A 26,609-nucleotide genomic window follows, 5' to 3' on the forward strand; every position below is an offset into this window, starting at 1 on the left:
TAAACACTCCAAATTCAACCCGAACTCTTATAATTAGTCTAATGCATTCGATTGTTATATATTTTAACCCTAGAAAGAGTAACATAGCTGTTTACTGTTTCGAATCAATGTTTTCTCTCGGTTTTAGCCAGTTTTCTCGGTTTAAGCATGTTTTTAGATAAAACGGGTTTAGGTGTTGTCTAAACACTCCAAATTCATCCCGAACTCTTACAATTAGTCAAATGCATTGGAATGTCACACACTCTGACCCTAGAAACAATAATGAAGCTGTTTACTGCTTAGAATCAATGTTTTCTTGGTTTAAGCCTGTTTCGGGACAAAATGGGTAAAAGTGGTGTCTTAACACTCCAAATTCAACCCGAACTCTTATAATTAGTCTAATGCATTGGGTTGTTAGATATTTTGAACCTAGAAAGAGTAACGTAGCTGTTTACTACTTCGAATCAATGTTTTCTCCCGGGTTTAGCCTGTTTTCTTGGTTTAATCCTGTTTTGGGATAAAACGGGTTAAATTGTTGTCTAAACACTCCAAATTCATCCTGAACTCTTACAATTAGTCAAATGCATTGGATTGTCATAGATTCTGACCCTAGAAACAGTAACAAAGCTGTTTACTGCTTCGAATCAATGTTTTCTCGGTTTTAGCCTGTTTCGGGACAAAATGGGTAAAAGTGGTGTCTAAAAACTCCAAATTCAACCCGAACTCTTATAATTAGTCTAATGCATTGGATTGTTACATATTTTGACCCTAGAAAGAGTAACATAGCTGTTTACTGCTTTGAATCAATGTTTTCACTCAGTTTTAGCCTGTTTTCTCGGTTTAAGCATGTTTTTTGATAAAACGGGTTTAAGTGTTGTCTAAACACTCCAAATTCATTCCGAACTCTTAGAATTAGTAAATTGCATTGGATTGTCACACATTCCGACCCTAGAAACAGTAACAAAGCTGTTTACTGCTTCGAATCAATGTTTTCTCGGTTTTAGCCTGTTTCGGGACAAAATGGGTAAAAGTGGTGTCTAAACACTCCAAATTCAACCCGAACTCTTATAACTAGTCTAATGCATTGGATTGTTACATATTTTGACCCTAGAAAGAGTAACATATCTGTTTACTTCTTCGAATCAATGTTTTCTCTCGGTTTTAGCCAGTTTTCTTGGTTTAAGCCTCTTTTTAGATAAAATGGGTTTAAGTGTTGTCTAAACACTCCAAATTCATCCCGAACTCTTACAATTAGTCAAATGCATTGGAATGTCACACATTCTGACCCTAGAAACAGTAACAAAGCTGTTTACTGCTTCGAATAAATGTTTTCTCGGTTTTAGCCTGTTTCGGGACAAAATGGGTAAAAGTGGTGTCTAAACACTCCAAATTCAACCCGAACTCTTATAATTAGTCTAATGCATTGGATTGTTACATATTTTGACCCTAGAAAGAGTAACATATCTGTTTACTTTTTCGAATCAATGTTTTCTCTCGGTTTTAGCCTGTTTTCTCGGTTTAAGCCTGTTTTTAGATAAAACGGGTTTAAGTGTTGTCTAAACACTCCAAATTCATCCTGAACTCTTACAATTAGTCAAATGCATTGGAATGTCACACACTCTGACCCTAGAACCAATAATGAAGCTGTTTACTGCTTCGAATCAATGTTTTCTTGGTTTAACCTGTTTCGGGACAAAATGGGTAAAAGTGGTGTCTAAACACTCCAAATTCAACCCGAACTCTTATAATTAGTCTAATGCATTGGGTTGTTACATATTTTGAACCTAGAAAGAGTAACATAGCTTTTTACTACTTCGAATCAATGTTTTCTCCCGGGTATAACATGTTTTCTTGGTTTAATCCTGTTTTGGGATAAAACGGGTTTAAGTGTTGTCTAAACACTCCAAATTCATCCTGAACTCTTACAATTAGTCAAATGCATTGGATTGTCACACATTCTGACCCTAGAAACAGTAACAAAGCTGTTTACTGCGTCGAATCAATGTTTTCTCGGTTTAAGCCTGTTTCAGGACAAAATGGGTAAAAGTGGTGTCTAAACACTCCAAATTCAACCGAACTCTTATAATTAGTCTAATGCATTGGATTGTTACATATTTTTAACCTAGAAAGAGTAACATATCTGTTTACTGCTTCGAATCAATGTTTTCTCACGGTTTTAGCCTGTTTTCTTGGTTTAAGCCTGTTTTTAGATAAAACGGGTTTAAGTGTTGTCTAAACACTCCAAATTCATCCTGAACTCTTACAATTAGTCAAATGCATTGGATTGCCACACATTCTGACCCTATAACAGTAACAAAGCTGTTTACTGCTTCGAATCAATGTTTTTTCGGTGTTAGTCAGTTTCGGGACAAAATGGGTAAAGTGGTGTCTAAACACTCCAAATTCAACCCGAAATCTTATAATTAGTCTAATGCATTGGATTGTTACATATTTTGACCCTAGATAGAGTAACGTAGCTGTTTACTGCTTCGAATCAATGTTTTCTCCAGGGTTTAGCCTGTTTTCTCGGTTTAAGCTTGTTTTTAGATAAAACGGGTTTAAGTGTTGTCTAAACACTCCAAATTCATCCCGAACTCTTACAATTAGTCAAATGCATTGGATTGTCACACATTCTGACCCTAGAAACGGTAACAAAGCAGTTTACTGTTTCGAATCAATGTTTTCTCGGTTTTAGCCTGTTTCGTGACAAAATGGGTAAAAGTGGTGTCTAAACACTCCAAATTCAACCCGAACTCTTATAATTAGTCTAATGCATTGGATTGTTATATATTTTAACCCTAGAAAGAGTAACATAGCGGTTTACTGCTTCGAATCAATGTTTTCTCTCGGTTTTAGCCAGTTTTCTCGGTTTAAGCATGTTTTTAGATAAAACGGGTTTAGGTGTTGTCTAAACACTCCAAATTCATCCCGAACTCTTACAATTAGTCAAATGCATTGGAATGTCACACACTCTGACCCTAGAAACAATAATGAAGCTGTTTACTGCTTCGAATCAATGTTTTCTCGGTTTAAGCCTGTTTCGGGACAAAATGGGTAAAAGTGGTGTCTAAACACTCCAAATTCAACCCGAACTCTTATAATTAGTCTAATGCATTGGGTTGTTACATATTTTGAACCTAGAAAGAGTAACGTATCTGTTTACTACTTCGAATCAATGTTTTCTCCCGGGTTTAGCCTGTTTTCTTGGTTTAGTCCTGTTTTGGGATAAAACGGGTTAAAGTTTTGTCTTTACACTCCAAATTCATCCTGAACTCTTACAATTAGTCAAATGCATTGGATTGTCACACATTCTGACCCTAGAAACAGTAACAAAGCTGTTTACTGCTTCGAATCAATGTTTTCTCGGTTTTAGCCTGTTTCGGGACAAAATGGGTAAAAGTGGTGTCTAAAAACTCCAAATTCAACCCGAACTCTTATAATTAGTCTAATGCATTGGATTGTTACATATTTTGACCCTAGAAAGAGTAACATAGCTGTTTACTGCTTCGAATCAATGTTTTCACTCAGTTTTAGCCTGTTTTCTCGGTTTAAGCATGTGTTTAGATAAAACGGGTTTAAGTGTTGTCTAAACACTCCAAATTCATTCTGAACTCTTAGAATTAGTAAATTGCATTGGATTGTCACACATTCTGACCCTAGAAACAGTAACAAAGCTGTTTACTGCTTCGAATCTATGTTTTCTCGGTTTTAGCCTGTTTCGGGACAAAATGGGTAAAAGTGGTGTCTAAACACTCCAAATTCAACCCGAAATCTTATAATTAGTCTAATGCATTGGATTGTTACATATTTTGACCCTAGAAAGAGTAACGTAGCTGTTTACTTCTTCAAATCAATGTTTTCTCCAGGGTTTAGCCTGTTTTCTCGGTTTAAGCCTGTTTTTAGATAAAACGGGTTTAAGTGTTGTCTAAACACTCCAAATTCATCCCGAACTCTTACAATTAGTCAAATGCATTGGATTGTCACACATTCTAACCCTAGAAACGGTAACAAAGCACTTTACTGTTTCGAATCAATGTTTTCTCGGTTTTAGCCTGTTTCGGGACAAAATGGGTAAAAGTGGTGTCTAAACACTCCAAATTCAACCCGAACTCTTATAATTAGTCTAATGCATTGGATTGTTACATATTTTGAAACAGTAACAAAGCTGTTTACTGCTTCGAATCAATGTTTTCTCGGTTTTAGCCTATTTCAGGACAAAAATTGTAAAACTGGTGTCTAAACACTCCATATTCAACCCGAACTCATATAATTACATAAATGCATTGGATTGTTACATATATTGACCATAGAAAGAGTAACATAGCTGTTTACTGCTTCGAATTAATGTTTTCTCTCAGTTTTAGCCTGTTTTCTTGGTTTAATCCTGTTTTGGGATAAAACGGGTTTAAGTGTTGTCTAAACACTCCAAATTCATCCTGAACTCTTACAATTAGTCAAATGCATTGGATTGCCACACATTCTGACCCTATAACAGTAACAAAGCTGTTTACTGCTTCGAATCAATGTTTTTTCGGTGTTAGTCAGTTTCGGGACAAAATGGGTAAAAGTGGTGTCTAAACACTCCAAATTCAACCCGAAATCTTATAATTAGTCTAATGCATTGGATTGTTACATATTTTGACCCTAGATAGAGTAACGTAGCTGTTTACTGCTTCGAATCAATGTTTTCTCCAGGGTTTAGCCTGTTTTCTCGGTTTAAGCCTGTTTTTAGATAAAACGGGTTTAAGTGTTGTCTAAACACTCCAAATTCATCCCGAACTCTTACAATTAGTCAAATGCATTGGATTGTCACACATTCTGACCCTAGAAACGGTAACAAAGCAGTTTACTGTTTCGAATCAATGTTTTCTCGGTTTTAGCCTGTTTCGTGACAAAATGGGTAAAAGTGGTGTCTAAACACTCCAAATTCAACCCGAACTCTTATAATTAGTCTAATGCATTGGATTGTTATATATTTTAACCCTAGAAAGAGTAACATAGCTGTTTACTGCTTCGAATCAATGTTTTCTCTCGGTTTTAGCCAGTTTTCTCGGTTTAAGCATGTTTTTAGATAAAACGGGTTTAGGTGTTGTCTAAACACTCCAAATTCATCCCGAACTCTTACAATTAGTCAAATGCATTGGAATGTCACACACTCTGACCCTAGAAACAATAATGAAGCTGTTTACTGCTTCGAATCAATGTTTTCTCGGTTTAAGCCTGTTTCGGGACAAAATGGGTAAAAGTGGTGTCTAAACACTCCAAATTCAACCCGAACTCTTATAATTAGTCTAATGCATTGGGTTGTTACATATTTTGAACCTAGAAAGAGTAACGTAGCTGTTTACTACTTCGAATCAATGTTTTCTCCCGGGTTTAGCCTGTTTTCTTGGTTTAGTCCTGTTTTGGGATAAAACGGGTTAAAGTTTTGTCTTTACACTCCAAATTCATCCTGAACTCTTACAATTAGTCAAATGCATTGGATTGTCACACATTCTGACCCTAGAAACAGTAACAAAGCTGTTCACTGCTTCGAATCAATGTTTTCTCGGTTTTAGCCTGTTTCGGGACAAAATGGGTAAAAGTGGTGTCTAAAAACTCCAAATTCAACCCGAACTCTTATAATTAGTCTAATGCATTGGATTGTTACATATTTTGACCCTAGAAGGAGTAACATAGCTGTTTACTGCTTCGAATCAATGTTTTCACTCAGTTTTAGCCTGTTTTCTCGGTTTAAGCATGTTTTTAGATAAAACGGGTTTAAGTGTTGTCTAAACACTCCAAATTCATTATGAACTCTTAGAATTAGTAAATTGCATTGGATTGTCACACATTCTGACCCTAGAAACAGTAACAAAGCTGTTTACTGCTTCGAATCTATGTTTTCTCGGTTTTAGCCTGTTTCGGGACAAAATGGGTAAAAGTGGTGTCTAAACACTCCAAATTCAACCCGAAATCTTATAATTAGTCTAATGCATTGGATTGTTACATATTTTGACCCTAGAAAGAGTAACGTAGCTGTTTACTTCTTCAAATCAATGTTTTCTCCAGGGTTTAGCCTGTTTTCTCGGTTTAAGCCTGTTTTTAGATAAAACGGGTTTAAGTGTTGTCTAAACACTCCAAATTCATCCCGAACTCTTACAATTAGTCAAATGCATTGGATTGTCACACATTCTAACCCTAGAAACGGTAACAAAGCACTTTACTGTTTCGAATCAATGTTTTCTCGGTTTTAGCCTGTTTCGGGACAAAATGGGTAAAAGTGGTGTCTAAACACTCCAAATTCAACCCGAACTCTTATAATTAGTCTAATGCATTGGATTGTTACATATTTTGAAACAGTAACAAAGCTGTTTACTGCTTCGAATCAATGTTTTCTCGGTTTTAGCCTATTTCAGGACAAAAATTGTAAAACTGGTGTCTAAACACTCCATATTCAACCCGAACTCATATAATTACATAAATGCATTGGATTGTTACATATATTGACCATAGAAAGAGTAACATAGCTGTTTACTGCTTCGAATTAATGTTTTCTCTCAGTTTTAGCCTGTTTTCTTGGTTTAATCCTGTTTTGGGATAAAACGGGTTTAAGTGTTGTCTAAACACTCCAAATTCATCCTGAACTCTTACAATTAGTCAAATGCATTGGAATGTCACACATTCTGACCCTAGAAACAGTAACAAAGCTGTTTACTGCTTCGAATCAATGTTTTCTCGGTTTAAGCCTGTTTCGGGACAAAATGGGTAAAAGTGGTGTCTAAACACTCCAAATTCAACCCGAACTCTTATAATTAGTCTAATGTATTAGATTGTTAAATATTTTGAACCTAGAAAGAGTAACGTAGCTGTTTACTACTTCGAATCAATCTTTTCTCCCGGGTTTAGCCTGTTTTCTTGGTTTAATCCTGTTTTGGGATAAAACTTTTTTAAGTGTTGTCTAAACACTCCAAATTCATCCTGAACTCTTACAATTAGTCAAATGCATTGGATTGTCACACATTCTGACCCTAGAAACAGTAACAAAGCTGTTTACTGTTTCGAATCAGTGTTTTCTCGGTTTTAGCCTTTTTTCAGGACAAAATGGGTAAAAGTGGTGTCTAAAAACTCAAAATTCAACCGGAACTCTTATAATTACTCTAATGCATTGGATTGTTACATATTTTTACACTAGAAAGAGTAACATATCTGTTTACTTCTTCGAATCAATGTTTTCTCTCGGTTTTAGCCTGTTTTTTCGGTTTAATCCTGTTTTTAGATAAAACGGGTTTAAGTGTTGTCTAAACACTCCAAATTCATCCCGAACTCTTACAATTAGTCAAATGCATTGGATTGTCAAAAATTATGACCCTAGAACAGTAACAAAGCTGTTTACTGCTTCGAATCAATGTTTTCTCGGTGTTAGCCAGTTTGGGGACAAAATGGGTAAAAGTGGTGTCTAAACACTCCAAATTCAACGCGAACTCTTATAATTAGTCAAATACATTCGATTGTTACATATTTTGACCCTAGAAAGAGTAAAATCGCTGTTTACTGCTTCGAATCAATGTTTTCTCACGGTTTTAGCCTGTTTTCTCGGTTTAGGCCTGTTTTTAGATAAAACGGGTTTAAGTGTTGCCTAAACACTCCAAATTCATCCCGAACTCTTACAATTAGTCAAATTCATTGGAATGTCAAAAATTATGACCCTATAACAGTCACAAAGCTGTTTACTGCTTCGAATCAATGTTTTCTCGGTGTTAGCCAGTTTCGGGACAAAATGGGTAAAAGTGGTGTCTAAACACTCCAAATTCAACTCGAACTCTTATAATTAGTCTAATGCATTGGATTGTTACATATTTTGAACCTAGAAAGAGTAACGTAGCTGTTTACTGCTTCGAATCAATGTTTTCTCCCGGGTTTAGCCTGTTTTCTTGGTTTAATCCTGTTTTGGGATAAAACGGGTTTAAGTGTTGTCTAAACACTCCAAATTCATCCCGAACTCTTACAATTAGTCAAATGCATTGGATTGTCACACATTCTGACCCTAGAAATGGTAACAAAGCAGTTTACTGTTTGGAATCAATGTTTTCTCTCGGTTTTAGCCTGTTTTCTCGGTTTAATCCTTTTTTAGATAAAACGGGTTTAAGTGTTGTCTAAACACTCCAAATTCATCCCGAACTCTTACAATTAGTCAAATGCATTGGATTGTTACACATTATGACCCTAGAACAGTAACAAAGCTGTTTACTGCTTCGAATCAATGTTTTCTCGGTTTTAGCCTATTTCGGGACAAAATGGGTAAAACTGGTGTCTAAACACTCCAAATTCAACCCGAACTCATATAATTACATAAATGCATTGGATTGTTACATATATTGACCATAGAAAGAGTAACATAGCTGTTTACTGCTTCGAATTAATGTTTTCTCTCAGTTTTAGCCTGTTTTCTTGGTTTAATCCTGTTTTGGGATAAAACGGGTTTAAGTGTTGTCTAAACACTCCAAATTCATCCTGAACTCTTACAATTAGTCAAATGCATTGGAATCTCACACATTCTGACCCTAAAAACAGTAACAAAGCTGTTTACTGCTTCGAATCAATGTTTTCTCGGTTTAAGCTTGTTTCGGGACAAAATGGGTAAAATTGGTGTCTAAACACTCCAAATTCAACCCGAATTAGTCTAATGCATTGGATTGTTACATATTTTGACCCTAGAAAAAGTAGCATATCTGTTTACTGCTTCGAATCACTGTTTTCTCCCGGGTTTATCATGTTTTCTTGGTTTAAGCCTCTCTTGGGATAAAACGGGTTTAAGTGTTGTCTAAACACTCCAAATTCATTCCAAACTCTTACAATTAGTAAAATTTATTGGATTGTCACATATTCTGACCCTAGAGACAGTAATAAAGCTGTTTACTGCTTCAAATCAATGTTTTCTCGGTTTTAGCCTGTTTCGGGACAAAATGGGTAAAAGTGGTGTCTAAACACTCCAAATTCAACCCGAACTCTTATAATTAGTCTAATGCATTGGATTGTTACATATTTTGACCCTAGAAAGAGTATCATAGCTTTTTACTGCTTCGAATCAATGTTTTCTCTCGGTTTTAGCCATTTTTCTCGGTTTAAGCATGTTTTTAGATAAAACGGGTTTAAATGTTGTCTAAACACTCCAAATTCATTCCGAACTCTTACAATTAGTAAATTGCATTGGATTGTCACAAATTCTGACCCTAAAGACAGTAATAAGCTGTTTACTGCTTCGAATCAATGTTTTCTTGGTTTTAGTCTGTTTCGGGACAAAATGGGTAAAACTGGTGTCTAAACACTCCAAATTCAACCCGAACTCTTATAATTAGTCTAATGCATTGGATTGTTACATATTTTGACCCTAGAAAGAGTAACATAGCTGTTTACTGCTTCGAATCAATGTTTTCTCTCGGTTTTAGCCAGTTTTCTCGGTTTAAGCATGTTTTTAGATAAAACGTGTTTAAGTGTTGTCTAAACACTCCAAATTCATCCCGAACTCTTACAATTAGTCAAATGCATTGGATTGTCACACATCCTGACCCTAGAAAAGGTAACAAAGCAGTTTACTGCTTCGAATCAATGTTTTCTCGGTTTTAGCCGGTTTCGAGACAATATGGGTAAAAGTGGTGTCTAAACACTCAAAATTCAACCCGAACTCTTATAATTAGTCAAATGGATTGGATTGTTACATATTTGAACCTAGAAAGAGTAACATATCTGTTTACTTCTTCGAATCAATGTTTTCTCACGGTTTTAGCCTATTTTCTCGGTTTAAGCCTGTTTTTGGATAAAACGGGTTTAAGTGTTGTCTAAACACTCCAAATTCATCCCGAACTCTTAAATTTAGTCAAATGCATTGGAATGTCACACATTCTGACCCTAGAAACAGTAACGAAGCTGTTTACTGCTTCGAATCAATGTTTTCTCGGTTTAAGCCTCTTTCAGGACAAAATGGGTAAAAGTGGTGTCTAAACACTCCTAATTCAACCCGAACTCTTATAATTAGTCTAATGCATAGGATTGTTACATATTTTGAACCTAGAAAGAGTAACGTAGCTCTTTCCTGCTTCGAATCAATGTTTTCTCCCGCGTTTAGCCTGTTTTCTTGGTTTAATCCTGTTTTGGGATATGATGTTCATATATTTTACCTTGTTTTCCCTTAGTTTATTCACAACTTTTGCATCTTTTGCTATCCATTTAGGCCATTATTGTGTAGCTTTAGGACTAATCATGCATTAGAGTATAGTTGCATTGCATTTGCATCTTTTCATGCATAAACAGGTGATTTTGGAGCTTAAGGAGCATGGAAGCAATGCTGAGGAGAAGTTAAGCAATCCTGAGGAGAAAACAAGAAAGTTAAGGCTGTAGAATCAAGGTCCGGAGTCCAACTCGACCGCACACTCGACCACCACTCGACCGTGTGCTGAGGAGGACTCGACCGAGTGGAGAATGCACGAGAGAAGCCAGCTCGACCAGCCACTCGACCGAGCACTGGTCGAGTTGATCTGAGCCGTTGACTGCTTTGACTTTTTGTATTTTTAGGGCTTCCACCTCATCTCCTATATAAAGCCCTTGTACCTGCAGCCACGAAAGAGCCCAGCTTTTTAGAGAGTCTAAAACCTAGTTTTTACCTTTTTTAGATATTATTCCTTTTGCACTTTTATTTTATTTTAGAATTTGTACTTGTTTGAGAGAGAAAGACTAGATTCTTATATTTTGTTTGTTTCATAACTTTCAAAGTATTAAGATTTCGAGTTTTATTCCTTCATCAATATTGTAGATCTCTGTTTCATCTTTCCAATGATGCAAGTTTCATTATTTTCTGGGTTTTTGACTTATTTCACCATGTGTTCTTGTGAGTAGTTTGTTTAGGACCTTGAGGATGGGTTAGGCTGGGTTGATCTTGTTGTTTGTTTGATTTGGTCAAGCTTGATTGTTGTAGATCTCTTCTAGGCTAGATGATCTTAATGCTGATCCTATATCTGAGAGGGTAGGGTTTGATTTCAAGCATCTTAGCATCACACCAATGTCTAAGGAGCATAGATAAGGCTAGATCTAGAGCTTACCGTTAGGCTTGCTAAGAGATTAGGAGTCTTGTTTGGTTTGAGATGTATTGCTTAATGCTTGCTTGTGTAGATTCTTTTCTTTGTGAGAACAAGTCTAGAATTGCATAGGTTTGATTGTTTCTTGCCATGAGAGTGGATTAAACATGTATTAGAATAGTATGTCTAGAGATCAGCTTAATGTTTGCTTGAGATTTGTTGACCAAGTTAGATAACCACAATGATTAGCTCAGCCCATGAATCCCTCCTCAAGGCCTTCTTTGTTTATTGAAATCTTAGTCTAAATATCATTGCTTGCTTGTTGTTTGATTGGTTTTAGCATTGCTCTGTTTTTCTTGTGTTGCTCTGTTTTCACGTTTAAGTCTAGCTCGACCACCCACTCGACCTACACTCGGTCGAGTGCTGCTCGAGTTCATCCCCAGAACTTGTGTTTTTGATTTGTAATTGTCTTGTTTCATTCCTGTTTCATTTCCATTGCATTCACGTAGTTTCCTGTTCATTACTTGTCTTGCATTAGTTCATTAGCATAGTTTCTATCTTTGTTCTAGTTTCATTATAGCTTCAAGTTGTTTGTTCTGTTTGCATTTAGTATCCTGTTCTAGTTGTTTTTACCTTCTGCATTTCATATCTCATTTTAGGATTGTTAGTGACAAAGAATCTTTACAATTGGCTTGACTTAGACTCATATGCACATCTTAATTGTTCACAATCACTCAGATAGGATTGACACCTCTTATACTGCAACTGCATAAGGGGAATTGAAACACCCTGACTTCTATTCATTCCATACATCATCATTCCATACATCTTTCTTTCACCACACCACAAAGAAAGTCAGTTTCAATTTGGCGCCGTTGCCCATTTGAGTGTGTTTTGTGACATTTAGGATCATTATTAGTCTAAGATTAAGTTCGTTTTAAACACTTGTGAAGTTACTGAACTGAAATCTTCCTTTGCTTGGCTGTTTTGTGTTTTAGGTACCCACTCGACCACCTACTCGACCACCACTCGACCGAGCTGTGATCGAGCACTTGATCGAGCCAGAAGCCAGATACAATTAGCCATTACTTCCCAGTCGACTTGAAACTGACTTTTCTTTGTGGTGTATGAATGAATGATGTATGGAATGATGATGTATGGAATGAATAGAAGTTAGGGTGTTTCAATTCCCCTTATGCAGTTGCAGTATAAGAGGTGTCAATCCTATCTGAGTGATTGTGAACAATTAAGATGTGCATATGAGTCTAAGTCAAGCCAATTGTAAAGATTGTTTGTCACTAACAATCCTAAAATGAGATATGAAATGCAGAAGGTAAAAACAACTAGAACAGGATACTAAATGCAAACAGAACAAACAACTTGAAGCTATAATGAAACTAGAACAAAGATAGAAACTATGCTAATGAACTAATGCAAGACAAGTAATGAACAGGAAACTACGTGAATGCAATGGAAATGAAACAGGAATGAAACAAGACAATTACAAATCAAAAACACAAGTTCTGGGGATGAACTCGAGCAGCACTCGACCGAGTGTAGGTCGAGTGGGTGGTCGAGCTAGACTTAAACGTGAAAACAGAGCAACACAAGAAAAACAGAGCAATGCTAAAACCAATCAAACAACAAGCAAGCAATGATATTTAGACTAAGATTTCAATAAACAAAGAAGGCCTTGAGGAGGGATTCATGGGCTGAGCTAATCATTGTGGTTATCTAACTTGGTCAACAAATCTCAAGCAAACATTGAACTGATCTCTAGACATACTATTCTAATACATGTTTAATCCACTCTCATGGCAAGAAACAATCAAACCTATGCAATTCTAGACTTGTTCTCACAAAGAAAAGAATCTACACAAGCAGGCATTAAGCAATACATCTCAAACCAAACAAGACTCCTAATCTCTTAGCAAGTCTAATGGTAAGCTCTAGATCTAGCCTTATCTATGCTCCTTAGACATTGGTGTGATGCTAAGATGCTTGAAATCAAACCCTACCCTCTCGGATATAGGATCAGCATTAAGATCATCTAGCCTAGAAGAGATCTACAACAATCAAGCTTGACCAAATCAAACAAACAACAAGATCAACCCAGCCTAACCCATCCTCAAGGTCCTAAGCAAACTACTCACAAGAACACATGGTGAAATATGTCAAAAACCCAGAAAATAATGAAACTTGCATCATTAGAAAGATGAAACAGAGATCTACAATATTGATGAAGGAAATAAACTCGAAATCTTAATACTTTGAAAGTTATGAAACAAACAAAATATAAGAATCTAGTCTTTCTCTCTCAAACAAGTACAAGATCTAAAAAAAAAATAAAAATGCAAAAGGAATAATATCTAAAAAAGGTAAAAACTAGGTTTTAGACTCTCTAAAAAGCTGGATTCTTTTTGTGGCTGCAAGTACAAGGGCCTTATATAGGAGGTGAGGTGGAAGCCCTAAAAAATGCAAAAAGTCAAAGTGGTCAACGGCTCGGTCAACTCGACCAGTGCTCGGTCGAGTGGCTGGTCGAGCTGGCTTCTCTCATGCATGCTCCACTCGGTCGAGTCCTCCTCAGCACAGGGTCGAGTGGTGGTCGAGTGGTGCGATCGAGTTGGACTCCGGACCTTGATTCTACAGCCTTGACTCTCTTGTTTTCTCCTCAGGACAGCTTCACTTCTCCTCAGCATTGCTTCTATGCTCCTTAAGCCCCAAAATCACCTGTTTATGCATGAAAAGATGCAAATGCAATGCAACTATACTCTAATGCATGATTAGTCCTAAAGCTACACAATAATGGCCTAAATGGATAGCAAAAGATGAAAAAATTGTGAATAAACTAAGGGAAAACAAGGTAAAATATATGAACATCAACACCCCCAAACTTAGTCTTTGCTTGCCCTCAAGCAAATAATCAAGACACAATAAGGTAGGTGAGGTTTGAAAGTGGGATCTCAGCTCCTAAAGCTTGCAAATAGACTATCTAGAATCAATGTCCAAGTTAATAGTACTATGATGCAAGTTGAATGAGCTATACTTAAAGACTTTAGACAAGCATGTCACAACCTTCACTGATTTGAGCCTTAGACATCCACATGCATTCAAATCAACCATTTCCTTTAACATTCATTAATCAAGATCATGAATCAATTCTATGCAATGCTTAAACTCATTTGGCTTGGCAGTAAAAGGTTTAGAGACAATGATGGTCTCTTTTTAGAGTAGGGCTTATCAATATCAAGGTTCTCTCATAAAAAATGGATTGAGCTTTAGAAGAATGCTAAAGGTAAGAACACTTAGACACATACAAGAACAAAATCTTGTCTACCCTAAGGCACCCAAAGTGTTTATCCTATCAATCTAAACCCAATTGGTCCTAGTGCTACCCTTTAACTTCTTTTCTTCTTTTTCACCCTTTTCTCTTTTTGGTTTTAAAGTCTTAGGAGAGGTTTCTTATTTGATCTTTCTAGTGGAATGGGGGATTCTTACTTATTTGCTATGGTTCTCTTTTCTTCTTATTCTTAAGACATATAAGCATTTTGCTAGACTTCTCTTTTCTTTCTTTCTTTTCTTTAACTAGAACCATCTTTAAACCACCTTATTCTTCCCATTCTTTCACTAGACTTTAAATTTTCTTAAACACATTCCCCTCCTATAGACTCTAACCTTTTCTTTCTCTTTTTCCTCTTTTCTTTTCATAATAGCCAAGTCCCAAACCCAACAAGTGAACCACCTAGTCCTATCTAGTTTCAAAAATGCAAACTAGAACTACACAAGCCTTTACTCTTGTCAGTTCAAACCTAACACTTTCTACCAAGCTCAATCCCAAAAATAGGCCTCACACACACAAGAACAAACATGGCTTGAAAGAAGGTTTGGTTTAGGGGTAGGGGAACTGATTTTTAATGAGGAAATCAGCTACTTGGATCAACAAGAGTGGTAAAAAGGAAGAAGATGATCCAAATATGTATGTGGTATCCATGAGTTTAAAGCATTGCACACATTGATAATTGAAAGTCAATATTAGGTTCTTATAAATAGGAAATGGTTTCAAATCTCAACATGCTTCAATTTAGACCAAATGCAATGTAGGAATTCAAGGCTTGGTTCAATCTTATTCTAACCACTCAACTAGCATCAAAGTACTATTAACTTGGGCATTGATCCTAGTCTAGTGAATAAACAAGCTAATAAGGGAATACTCATCATAGATCCCTAATGCAAGTACTATACAATCCTACATGAAACATGCTAAACAAGATCCTAATGTGCAGTGCAAACTACATGAACACTCTTTTTTTATAAAGATTTTTGCAAAAATATTCAAATTTTTAGGGTTTTTCTATGCCTTAGATGCTATGCAAGTATTAACATGATTATGCTAAAAATTTGAAATAAGAATCACAAAACACAATGTCAAATGCTATCTCAAACCCTCCCCCAAACTTAAATCACACAGTCCCTGTGTGAAAGATATTTGATTGAGGATTCAAGATGAAAAACAAAAAACAAAACACAATGTCAAATGCTATGATATCTACAAGGGAAGGTGATAGTGGTGCCTTAGGGATTGTGGAAGTAGCTGTCCACATCCATCTGCATGCTATCATAGGAGTAGTTGGGGTCTTGTTGGTGACTTGGAGGTGGAGATTGGGGCAGCTCGACGATGGGGATCGACCGGGACTCGGTCGAGTACGTGCTCGAGTAGGGGGGTCGAGCTGGACCACGAGTGTCAAAATGCGGTCCTTGCTGCTGGTAGAACTGCTGGTAGAGTGCTGTATCCATGAAGTACTGGGGTGGGATGGGAGGGTAACCTTGATATCCTGGATAAGCAGCTGGAGGTGGGAAATCATAGGGTGATCTGGGCTGGAACTCGACCGAGTGCATTGGGGGTGCTCGGTCGAGTGGGTGCTCGAGTGACCCGGTCGAGTACCTTGAAAAGGGTTGTTCTCGGGTACTTGAGCTCCTCTTCCTCTGATTTGGCTCACACATTGAAGCCCTAGCTGGTTCCACAGGGTTCGCAACTCTAGAAAGTGCTCTAGTTGAGCTACTCCTCCTCAAAGGGCTTGATGGTGTAGGTGAAGAATTCCCACTCTTCAACTCAGCAATCTCCTTCTTTAAGCCCTCCATGCAAAGCCCCATAAACTTGGTCAGGTTGCTCTTTTCAAAGAGGTACTCCACATCTTCACCAATGTCTAGCTTCTCCATGGTTTCTTTGTGTGGATATCTTGTCCCTAAGAACTCCATTCTCATGAAAGCATCATAGAGTTGCCTCTTTGACAACCCACAAGACTCAGCTTCTCCATCATCTTCTATCTCTTCTTTTTCACTTTCTTCCTCACTCTCATTCTCACTCTCCTCTTGTTCAACCTCAACTGCTGGTCTCTTCCCTTTGGCCTTGTGTCTCCTCATGAACTCATTGAGAGTTGACTCTCTTTCCTCCTCACTCTCAGTCCTCTCAGGATCTTCCTCAACTCTCTCTCCCCTTGGACGCGGCATCTGGCTCGACCGGCTGCTCGAACCACCACTCGGTCGAGTGCATGATCGAGTGGGGCGTCAAGTGGTCCTTCCAGCTTGTCCCCTTGATTCAAGGCTAGCATCATGACGTTCCATGGAGGTTGCAGTGGTTTGTTGAGACTTCCTAGTGATTCTTGAAGACATTTTTTCAAATAGAACTGAAGGGAATAGACTCAAAGCTCAAAGTTAATAGGTTAGTGAACCAAAAACTTGAAAGAACTAAGCTTGAGCAAAAGATAGGCTAAGAGAGAGACTTTAAAACTTGAATTCAATGGTTTTGAGCAAATGAGAGAATGTGAGAGGCATAGTTTCGTGCAAGGTCTATATAAAGAAGCTAAGGGGATAAAGAGACAAGGGTGGAGCGTCCATACCATTCAAATTTGAAATGGGAATCTTTGACCTGCTTTTTGCTGCCACTCGACCCCACACTCGACTGTACACGGTCGAGCACCTTGACCAAATTTTGAAATTTCAAAATTTTTCTTCTTGTTTTTCCCTCCACTCGATCGTTCTAGTGATTTGAAGATCAAATGGGCCTCAATTCCTTTCCAGCTCGGTCGAGTACCTCTCGTGGGTAGGTCGAGTGGGCTTGCGAGTCTCCTTCTCCAAGTCTAATTCCCTCCTTACCCAACTACATTCTCACCTAAAGGTCTGTCCAACACAAACAAAAAAGAAAACATATCAAAACTACAAGGAAAATAAACCATATTTACAAAGGATACCTTAGGGACTTCCTCCCTAGTGAGCTTGTTTAAAGTCACTAAGCTTGACTTTGGTGTCCTTTTTAGACTTGGTTTAGATACCAAGGAGGTGATGAAATCCTCCCTGGAAACTCTTGATCACTGTGAAGTTGATCCTTGATCACCTCACCCTTAACACACAAACCATGTTTCTTCTTGATTTTGAGCCTTGGTCTTGCCTTCCTTAAGGACCTCTTGTTCAGATTAACTTGAAGATCCTCAACCATACTAGTCAACTCTTGAACTGACCTCTTAAGCTTTTCCACAGAATCATCTTGAAAGGAGAGCTTAGCCTTTGGAGTTGCTTCACCACTTGAACCTTCTTGACCTCCTTTGTCCTTGATAGTAAAAGGTTGATCATCAATGGTAGGAAGGTTGGTTGGGTTATGGATGTTGAACTTCATGGCTATATCTTCAGCAATGTTCAAGGTCACAAGACCCTCTTTGACATCAATAACTGCTCCAACAGTGGCTAGGAATGGCCTTCCAAGAATGATTGGATCTTCAGGTTCCTTGTCCATCTCCAACACCACAAAATCAGTGTGAACACTTGCCTTCCCTATCTTGACTGGGACATTCTCCAACCTTCCAACTATTTCTTTGTTTGACCCATCAGCTAAACATATATGAAGGTTGGTGGACTTGAAATCAGTTCTCCCAAGCTTTTGTGCTATGGAGTATGGCATCACACTTGTTGAAGCTCCCAAGTCACAAAGGCATTGGTTGTAGTGAAGATAGCTAAGTGTGCAAGGCAGATAGAATGGACCTGGATCCTTAAGCTTGATTGGAATGATAACTCCTCCAAGGTCCTCAAGATCCTTCTCATCTTGAGCTTCAACCTTCTTCTTTGATAAATCAAGCAAAATGTCTTTGTAGAGGGGATATGGATCATACTGTTCCAAGGCAGGTCCACTCTCTTCTTCTTGGTAAGCAATGGTGATCTCTTGTATGGCCAACACTTCCTCAACCACAGCTTCTTCAATCACAACCACTTCCTTCAAAGCCTTCTCTTCCTCTTGTTGCTTAGCCATCATCTCCTTTCTCTCAATGATTTCCCTAAGCTCCTTAATCTTTTGTGCTTTGAAACGTCCTGGGAATGGAAGAGGTGGCTTGTAAGCAGGAGGAGTGTACTTAGCAGGCTTGACAGCTTCTGAGTCTGCAACTCGATCGACCACTCGAGCATGCGCTCGATCGAGTGGCTGTTCGAGTACTTGGTCGAGCCAGATGCCGGACTCCAGTTGCTTTGCACAAACGTCACTTGGGGCTTCAGTAACTAATGAATTCCCCCAAACTTGGACTTCACTGTCCTCAGTGACTTCCCCATCAGAGATATGAATGGCTTTTGCAGTGAACTCCCTTGGATTTTGAACAGCTTTTCCAGGGAGTTGGTTGGGTTTAGGAGCTGAAGTAGAGGCAATGTTACTCTCCATATACTTCATTCTGGAGTTGAGACCTTCAAACTTCATGTTCAGATCATTGTACTGTGATGTGAGCCTTTGATTCAACTCAGCAAACTGCTTGGCTTCCTCAATCTTGCCTTGTGTTTGCCCAATCAACAACTGTTGCATCATTGCTCTTAAGTCTTGTTCCTGGCCTTGGTTAGTCTGAAACCCTGGTGGGGGACACAATTGGGGCTGGAACACTTGGTATTGCTGCTTGGGGATGTAGTTTTGTTGCTGTTGAGGTTGAGGAGGTGGATAGACCTGGTCTTGAGGGTTGGCCACATTGGTGCTCCTATAAGAGAGATTATTGTTGGTCTTGAAACCTCCTTGGTTGTAGCCTTTGAATCCTCCCTGGTTCTGCATGTAGCACAACTCAGCAAATTCAGGCTCCCCCTCTTGAACTGGAGCTTCCTCTTCACCTATGAAGTGAATGGACTTGGATTGGCTGAGGAGGATCTTGTCAAGCTTCTCATTGACCATCTTCAAATCCTTCTTATACTTGTCCTCTTGATCAGTTGAGGAGCTCCTTATGGCCCTATCATAGTCCTCATTATAATTGCCATCAGATTGAGCAAGATTCTCAACTAACTCCCATCCTTCTTCCACATTCTTGTTGAGGAAGTTGCCATTAGAGGCTGTGTCAAGAAGCATTCTTATCTTGGGAAGCACTCCTCTATACAAGGTGCTTAGAAGTGACTCATTGCTGAAACCATGGTGAGGACACTGAGTTTGGAATCCTTTAAACCTCTCCCAAGCTTCACAAAAGCTCTCATTATTCCTTTGAGCAAACCCAGAAATCTTATTCCTCAGCCTAGCAGTCCTTGCATTGGAGAAGAACTTGGCCAGAAAAGCTTTCTTGCATGCATCCCATGTGGTGATAGCTCCAGTAGGTAGAGTCTTCTCCCAAAGGTGAGCTTTGTCTCCAAGAGAAAATGGGAAGAGTCTTAATTTGAATCCATCTTCACTCACTCCATTGATCTTAGTGAGTCCACATATTCTGTCAAACTCATCAAGGTGATCTAGTGGATCCTCCATTGGCAACCCATGAAACTTGTTTGCTTGTATCATTGAGATCAATCCACTCTTGATCTCAAAGTTATTGTTTGCTACTGAAGGTGGCACAATTCCAGCCCTTTGGTTGTGAGTATTGGGTGCATCTCCTGCACCAATGTGCCTTGGTCTTTGCTCATGGATAGCTTGTTGCTCCATGATGTCTTGACCTTGTTGTTGTTGAACTACTCTTCCTTACTTATGTCTCAAACCCTTTTGTAGCCTGTGGATGTTGTCAATAGGCTGTTGAAGACTATCTTTGCCTTTTGACCTTGTGTGCATCAACAAACTCTACTACGGACTCGAACAGGTACATGGTCGAGCGCAGGCTCGAGTGGGTGGTCGAGTCGACTGGGAAGTTATGGCTAATTGGATCCGGCTGCTGGCTCGATCAAGTGCTCGATCACAGCTCGGTCGAGTGGTGGTCGAGTAGGTGGTCGAGTGGGTACCTGAAACACAAAACAGCCAAGCAAAGGAAGATTCGAGTTCAGTAACTGCACAAGTGTGTAAAACGAACTTAATCTTAGACTAATAGGGATCCTAAATGTCACAAAACACACTCAAATGGGCAACGGCGCCAAATTGAAACTGGTTTTTCTTTGTGGTGTATGAATGAATGATGTATGGAATGATGATGTATGGAATGAATAGAAGTCAGGGTGTTTCAATTCCCCTTATGCAGTTGCAGTATAAGAGGTGTCAATCCTATCTGAGTGATTGTGAACAATTAAGATGTGCATATGAGTCTAAGTCAAGCCAATTGTAAAGATTGTTTGTCACTAACAATCCTAAAATGAGATATGAAATGCAGAAGGTAAAAACAACTAGAACAGGATACTAAATGCAAACAGAACAAACAACTTGAAGCTATAATGAAACTAGAACAAAGATAGAAACTATGCTAATGAACTAATGCAAGACAAGTAATGAACAGGAAACTACGTGAATGCAATGGAAATGAAACAGGAATGAAACAAGACAATTACAAATCAAAAACACAAGTTCTGGGGATGAACTCGAGCAGCACTCGACCGAGTGTAGGTCGAGTGGGTGGTCGAGCTAGACTTAAACGTGAAAACAGAGCAACACAAGAAAAACAGAGCAATGCTAAAACCAATCAAACACCAAGCAAGCAATGATATTTAGACTAATATTTCAATAAACAAAGAAGGCCTTGAGGAGGGATTCATGGGCTGAGCTAATCATTGTGGTTATCTAACTTGGTCAACAAATCTCAAGCAAACATTAAGCTGATCTCTAGACATACTATTCTAATACATGTTTAATCCACTCTCATGGCAAGAAACAATCAAACCTATGCAATTCTAGACTTGTTCTCACAAAGAAAAGAATTTACACAAGCAGGCATTAAGCAATACATCTCAAACCAAACAAGACTCCTAATCTCTTAGCAAGCCTAACGGTAAGCTCTAGATCTAGCCTTATCTATGCTCCTTAGACATTGGTGTGATGCTAAGATGCTTGAAATCAAACCCTACCCTCTCAGATATAGGATCAGCATTAAGATCATCTAGCCTAGAAGAGATCTACAACAATCAAGCTTGACCAAATCAAACAAACCACAAGATCAACCCAGCCTAACCCATCCTCAAGGTCCTAAGCAAACTACTCACAAGAACACATGGTGAAATATGTCAAAAACCCAGAAAATAATGAAACTTGCATCATTAGAAATATGAAACAGAGATCTACAATATTGATGAAGGAAATAAACTTGAAATCTTATTACTTTGAAAGTTATGAAACAAACAAAATATAAGAATCTAGTCTTTCTCTCTCAAACAAGTACAAGATCTAAAAATAAAATAAAAGTGCAAAACGAATAATATCTAAAAAAGGTAAAAACTAGGTTTTAGACTCTCTAGAAAGCTGGATTCTTTTTGTGGCTGCAAGTACAAGGGCCTTATATAGGAGGTGAGGTGGAAGCCCTAAAAAATGCAAAAAGTCAAAGTGGTCAACGGCTCGGTCAACTCGACCAGTGCTCAGTCGAGTGGCTGGTCGAGCTGGCTTCTCTCGTGCATTCTCCACTCGGTCGAGTCCTCCTTAGCACACGGTCGAGTGGTGGTCGAGTGGTGCGGTCGAGTTGGACTCCGGACCTTGATTCTACAGCCTTGACTCTCTTGTTTTCTCCTCAGGACAGCTTCACTTCTCCTCAGCATTGCTTCTATGCTCCTTAAGCCCCAAAATCATCTGTTTATGCATGAAAAGATGCAAATGCAATGCAACTATACTCTAATGCATGATTAGTCCTAAAGCTACACAGTAATGGCCTAAATGGATAGCAAAAGATGAAAAAGTTGTGAATAAACTAAGGGAAAACAAGGTAAAATATATGAACATCATGACTCAACCACCCACTCGAGCCTGCGCTCGACCGTGTCCCTGTTCGAGTTTGTACTAGATTTTGTTGATGCACACAAGGTCAAAAGGCAAAGATTGTCTTCAACAGCCTATTGACAACATCCACAGGCTACAAAAGGGTTTGAGACATAAGCAAGGAAGAGTAGTTCAACAACAACAAGGTCAAGACATCATGGAGCAATATCCATGAGCAAAGACCAAGGCACATTGGTGCAGGAGATGCACCCAATACCCACAACCAAAGGGCTGGAATTGTGCCACCTTCAGTATCAAACAATAACTTTGAGATCATGAGTGGATTGATCTCAATGATACAAGCAAACAAGTTTCATGGGTTGCCAATGGAGGATCCACTAGATCACCTTGATGAGTTTGATAGAATATGTGGCCTCACAAAGATCAATGGAGTGAGTGAAGATGGATTCAAATTAAGGCTCTTCCCATTTTCTCTTGGAGACAAAGCTCACCATTGGGAGAAGACTCTACCTACTGGAGCTATCACCACATGGGATGCATGCAAGAAAGCTTTTCTGGCCAAGTTCTTCTCCAATGCAAGGACTGCTAGGCTGAGGAATGAGATTTCTGGGTTTGCTCAAAGGAATAATGAGAGCTTTTGTGAAGCTTGGGAGAGGTTTAAAGGATTCCAAACTCAGTGTCCTCACCATGGCTTCAGCAATGAGTCACTTCTAAGCACCTTGTATAGAGGAGTGCTTCCCAAGATAAGAATGCTTCTTGACACAGCCTCTAATGGCAATTTCCTCAACAAGAATGTGGAAGAAGGATGGGAATTAGTTGAGAATCTTGCTCAATCTGATGGCAATTATAATGAGGACTATGATAGGACCATAAGGAGCTCCTCAACTGATCAAGAGGACAAGTATAAGAAGGATTTGAAGATGGTCAATGAGAAGCTTGACAAGATCCTCCTCAGCCAATCCAAGTCCATTCACTTCATTGGTGAAGAGGAAGCTCCAGTTCAAGAGGGGGAGCCTGAATTTGCTGAGTTGTGCTACATGCAAAACCAGGGTGGATCCAAAGGCTACAACCAAGGAGGTTTCAAGAACAACAATCTCTCTTATAGGAGCACCAATGTGGCCAACCCTCAAGACCAGGTCTATCCACCTCAACAACCTCAACAGCAACAAAATTACATCCCCAAGCAACAACATCAAGTGTTCCAGCCCCAATTGTGTCCCCCACCAGGGTTTCAGACAAACCAGGGCCAGGAACAAGACTTAAGAGCAATGATGCAACAGTTGTTGATTGGGCAAACACAAGGCAAGATTGAGGAAGCCAAGCAGTTTGCTGAGTTGAATCAAAGGCTCACATCACAGTACAATGATCTGAACATGAAGTTTGAAGGTCTCAACTCCAGAATGAAGTATATGGAGAGTAACATTGCCTCTACTTCAGCTCCTAAACCCAACCAACTCCCTGGAAAAGCTGTTCAAAATCCAAGGGAGTTCACTGCAAAAGCCATTCATATCTCTGATGGGGAAGTCACTGAGGACAGTGAAGTCCAAGTTTGGGGGAATTCATTAGTTACTGAAGCCCCAAGTGACGTTTGTGCAAAGCAACTGGAGTCCGGCATCTGGCTCGACCAAGTACTCGAACAGCCACTCGATCGAGCGCATGCTCGAGTGGTCGATCGAGTTGCAGACTCAGAAGCTGTCAAGCCTGCTAAGTACACTCCTCCTGCTTACAAGCCACCTCTTCCATTCCTAGGACGTTTCAAAGCACAAAAGATTAAGGAGCTTAGGGAAATCATTGAGAGAAAGGAGATGATGGCTAAGCAACAAGAAGAAGAGAGGGTTTTAAAGGAAGAATCTGTGGTTGAGGAAGTGTTGGCCATACAAGAGATCACCATTGCTTACCAAGAAGAAGAGAGAGGACCTGCCTTGGAACAGTATGATCCATATCCTCTCTACAAAGACTTTTTGCTTGATTTGTCAAAGAAGAAGGTTGAAGCTCAAGATGAGAAGGATCTTGAGGACCTTGGAGGAGTTATCATTCCAATCAAGCTTAAGGATCCAGGTCCATTCTATCTGCCTTGCACACTTAGCTATCTTCACTACAACCAATGCCTTTGTGATTTGGGAGCTTCAACAAGTGTAATGCCATACTCCATAGCACAAAAGCTTGGGAGAACTGATTTCAAGTCCACCAACCTTCATATTTGTTTAGCTGATGGGTCAAACAAGGAGATAGTTGGAAGGTTGGAGAATGTCCCAGTCAAGATAGGGAAGGCAAGGGTTCACACTGATTTTGTGGTGTTGGAGATGGACAAGGAACCTGAAGATCCAATCATTCTTGGAAGGCCATTCCTAGCCACAGTTGGAGAGTTATTGATGTCAAAGAGGGTCTTGTGACCTTGAACATTGCTGAAGATATAGCCATGAAGTTTAACATCTATAACCCAACCAACCTTCCTACCATTGATGATCAACCTTTTACTATCAAGGACAAAGGAGGTCAAGAAGGTTCAAGTGGTGAAGCAACTCCAAAGGCTAAGCTCTCCTTTCAAGATGATTCTGTGGAAAAGCTTAAGAGGTCAGTTCAAGAGTTGACTAGTATGGTTGAGGATCTTCAAGTTAAGCTGAACAAGAGGTCCTTAAGGAAGGCAAGACCAAGGCTCAAAATCAAGAAGAAACATGGTTTGTGTGTTAAGGGTGAGGTGATCAAGGATCAACTTCACAGTGATCAAGAGGTTCCAGGGAGGATTTCATCACCTCCTTGGTATCTAAACCAAGTCTAAAAAGGACACCAAAGTCAAGCTTAGTGACTTTAAACAAGCTCACTAGGGAGGAAGTCCCTAAGGTATCCTTTGTAAATATGGTTTATTTTCCTTGTAGTTTTGATGTGTTTTCTTTTTTGTTTGTGTTGGACAGGCCTTTAGGTGAGAATGTAGTTGGGTAAGGAGAGGTTTAGACTTGGAGAAGGAGACTCGCAAGCCCACTCGACCTACCCACGAGAGGTACTCGACCGAGCTGGAAAGGAATTGAGGCCCATTTGATCTTCAAGTCATTAGAACGATCGAGTGGAGGGAAGAACAAGAAGAAAAATTTTGAAATTTCAAAATTTGGTCAAGGTGCTCGACCGTGTACAGTCGAGTGTGGGGTCGAGTGGCAGCAAAAAGCAGGTCAAAGATTCCCATTTCAAATTTGAATGGTATGGACGCTCCACCCTTGTCTCTTTGTCCCCTTAGCTTCTTTATATAGACTTTGCACGAAATTATACCTCTCACATTCTCTCATTTGCTCAAAACCATTGAATTCAAGTTTTAAAATCTCTCTCTTAGCTTATCTTTTGCTCAAGCTTAGTTCTTTCAAGTTTTTGGTTCACTAACCTATTAACTTTGAGCTTTGAGTCTATTCCCTTCAGTTCTATTTGAAAAATGTCTTCAAGAATCACTAGGAAGTCTCAACAAACCGCTGCAACCTCCATGGAACGTCATGATGCTAGCCTTGAATCAAGAGGAGAAGCTGGAAGGGCCACTCGACGCCCCACTCGATCATGCACTCGGCCGAGTGGTGGTTCGAGCAGCCGGTCGAGCCAGATGCCGCGTCCAAGGAGAGAGAGAGTTGAGGAAGATCCTGAGAGGACTGAGAGTGAAGAGGAAAGGGAGTCAACTCTCAATGAGTTCATGAGGAGACACAAGGCCAAAGGGAAGAGGCCAGCAGTTGAGGTTGAACAAGAGGAGAGTGAGAATGAGAGTGAGGAAGAAAGTGAAAAAGAAGAGATAGATGATGATGGAGAAGCTGAGTCCTATGGGTTGTCAAAGAGGCAACTCTATGATGCTTTCATGAGAATGGAGTTCTTAGGGACAAGATATCCACACAAGGAAACCATGGAGAAGCTAGCCATTGGTGAAGATGTGGAGTACCTCTTTGAGAAGAGCAACCTAACCAAGTTTATGGGGCTTTGCATGGAGGGCTACAAAGAAGAGAGTTGTGAGTTTCTGGCCACAGTCAAGCTGCATACATATGCAAGGAAGGATGCTGAGTTTGGAGCTGGCCACATTGATTTCACAATCAAGGGGAAAAGGTATGAACTCTCAATGAAGAAGATAGCCAATGTGTTTGGTTTTGAGGTTGGGAGCAATAGGAGTTTGATGATTCCAAGAGAAGAGCTCTATGCTGTGTGGGAAACCATTGGGGACAACAAATACTACTCATCCTCCAATTCCAAGAGTTCAAGGATAAGGAGCCCAGTCCTAAGGTACTTCCACAAAGCTCTTGCCAACACCTTCTTTGCTAGGAAGGAAACTGGGAATATTAATGAGGGAGAGCTAAAGATGATTGATTTGGCTCTCAATGAAGTCATCTTTCAAGCAAGGAATGGCACCATCATTCTTGGGAGCACTGTGGAGACTGACCTAGCAATGGTGCTCATTGATCACATTGTTTACTTGAGAAGTTGGGTAGGCAAGTTGGAGAATA

General features: G+C 39.3%; 2 non-coding genes across 2 annotated transcripts; one reads left to right on the plus strand and one right to left on the minus strand.

Moving 5' to 3' along the window:
* The first annotated feature begins 19,444 nt into the window (after positions 1 to 19,444).
* On the plus strand, positions 19,445 to 19,551 carry LOC147947534 (small nucleolar RNA R71). Its single transcript, XR_015595611.1, has one exon. It is a non-coding gene; the product is annotated as a small nucleolar RNA R71 (small nucleolar RNA).
* Positions 19,552 to 22,733: 3,182 nt separating this feature from the next.
* LOC147947535 (small nucleolar RNA R71) lies at positions 22,734 to 22,840 on the minus strand. Its single transcript, XR_015595598.1, has one exon. It is a non-coding gene; the product is annotated as a small nucleolar RNA R71 (small nucleolar RNA).
* Between the last annotated feature and the right edge of the window lie 3,769 nt (positions 22,841 to 26,609).

Source organism: Camelina sativa, chromosome 3 (genome assembly GCF_030686135.1).
Source record: "Camelina sativa cultivar CO46 ecotype springtype chromosome 3, ASM3068613v1".
NCBI lineage: Eukaryota > Viridiplantae > Streptophyta > Magnoliopsida > Brassicales > Brassicaceae > Camelina > Camelina sativa.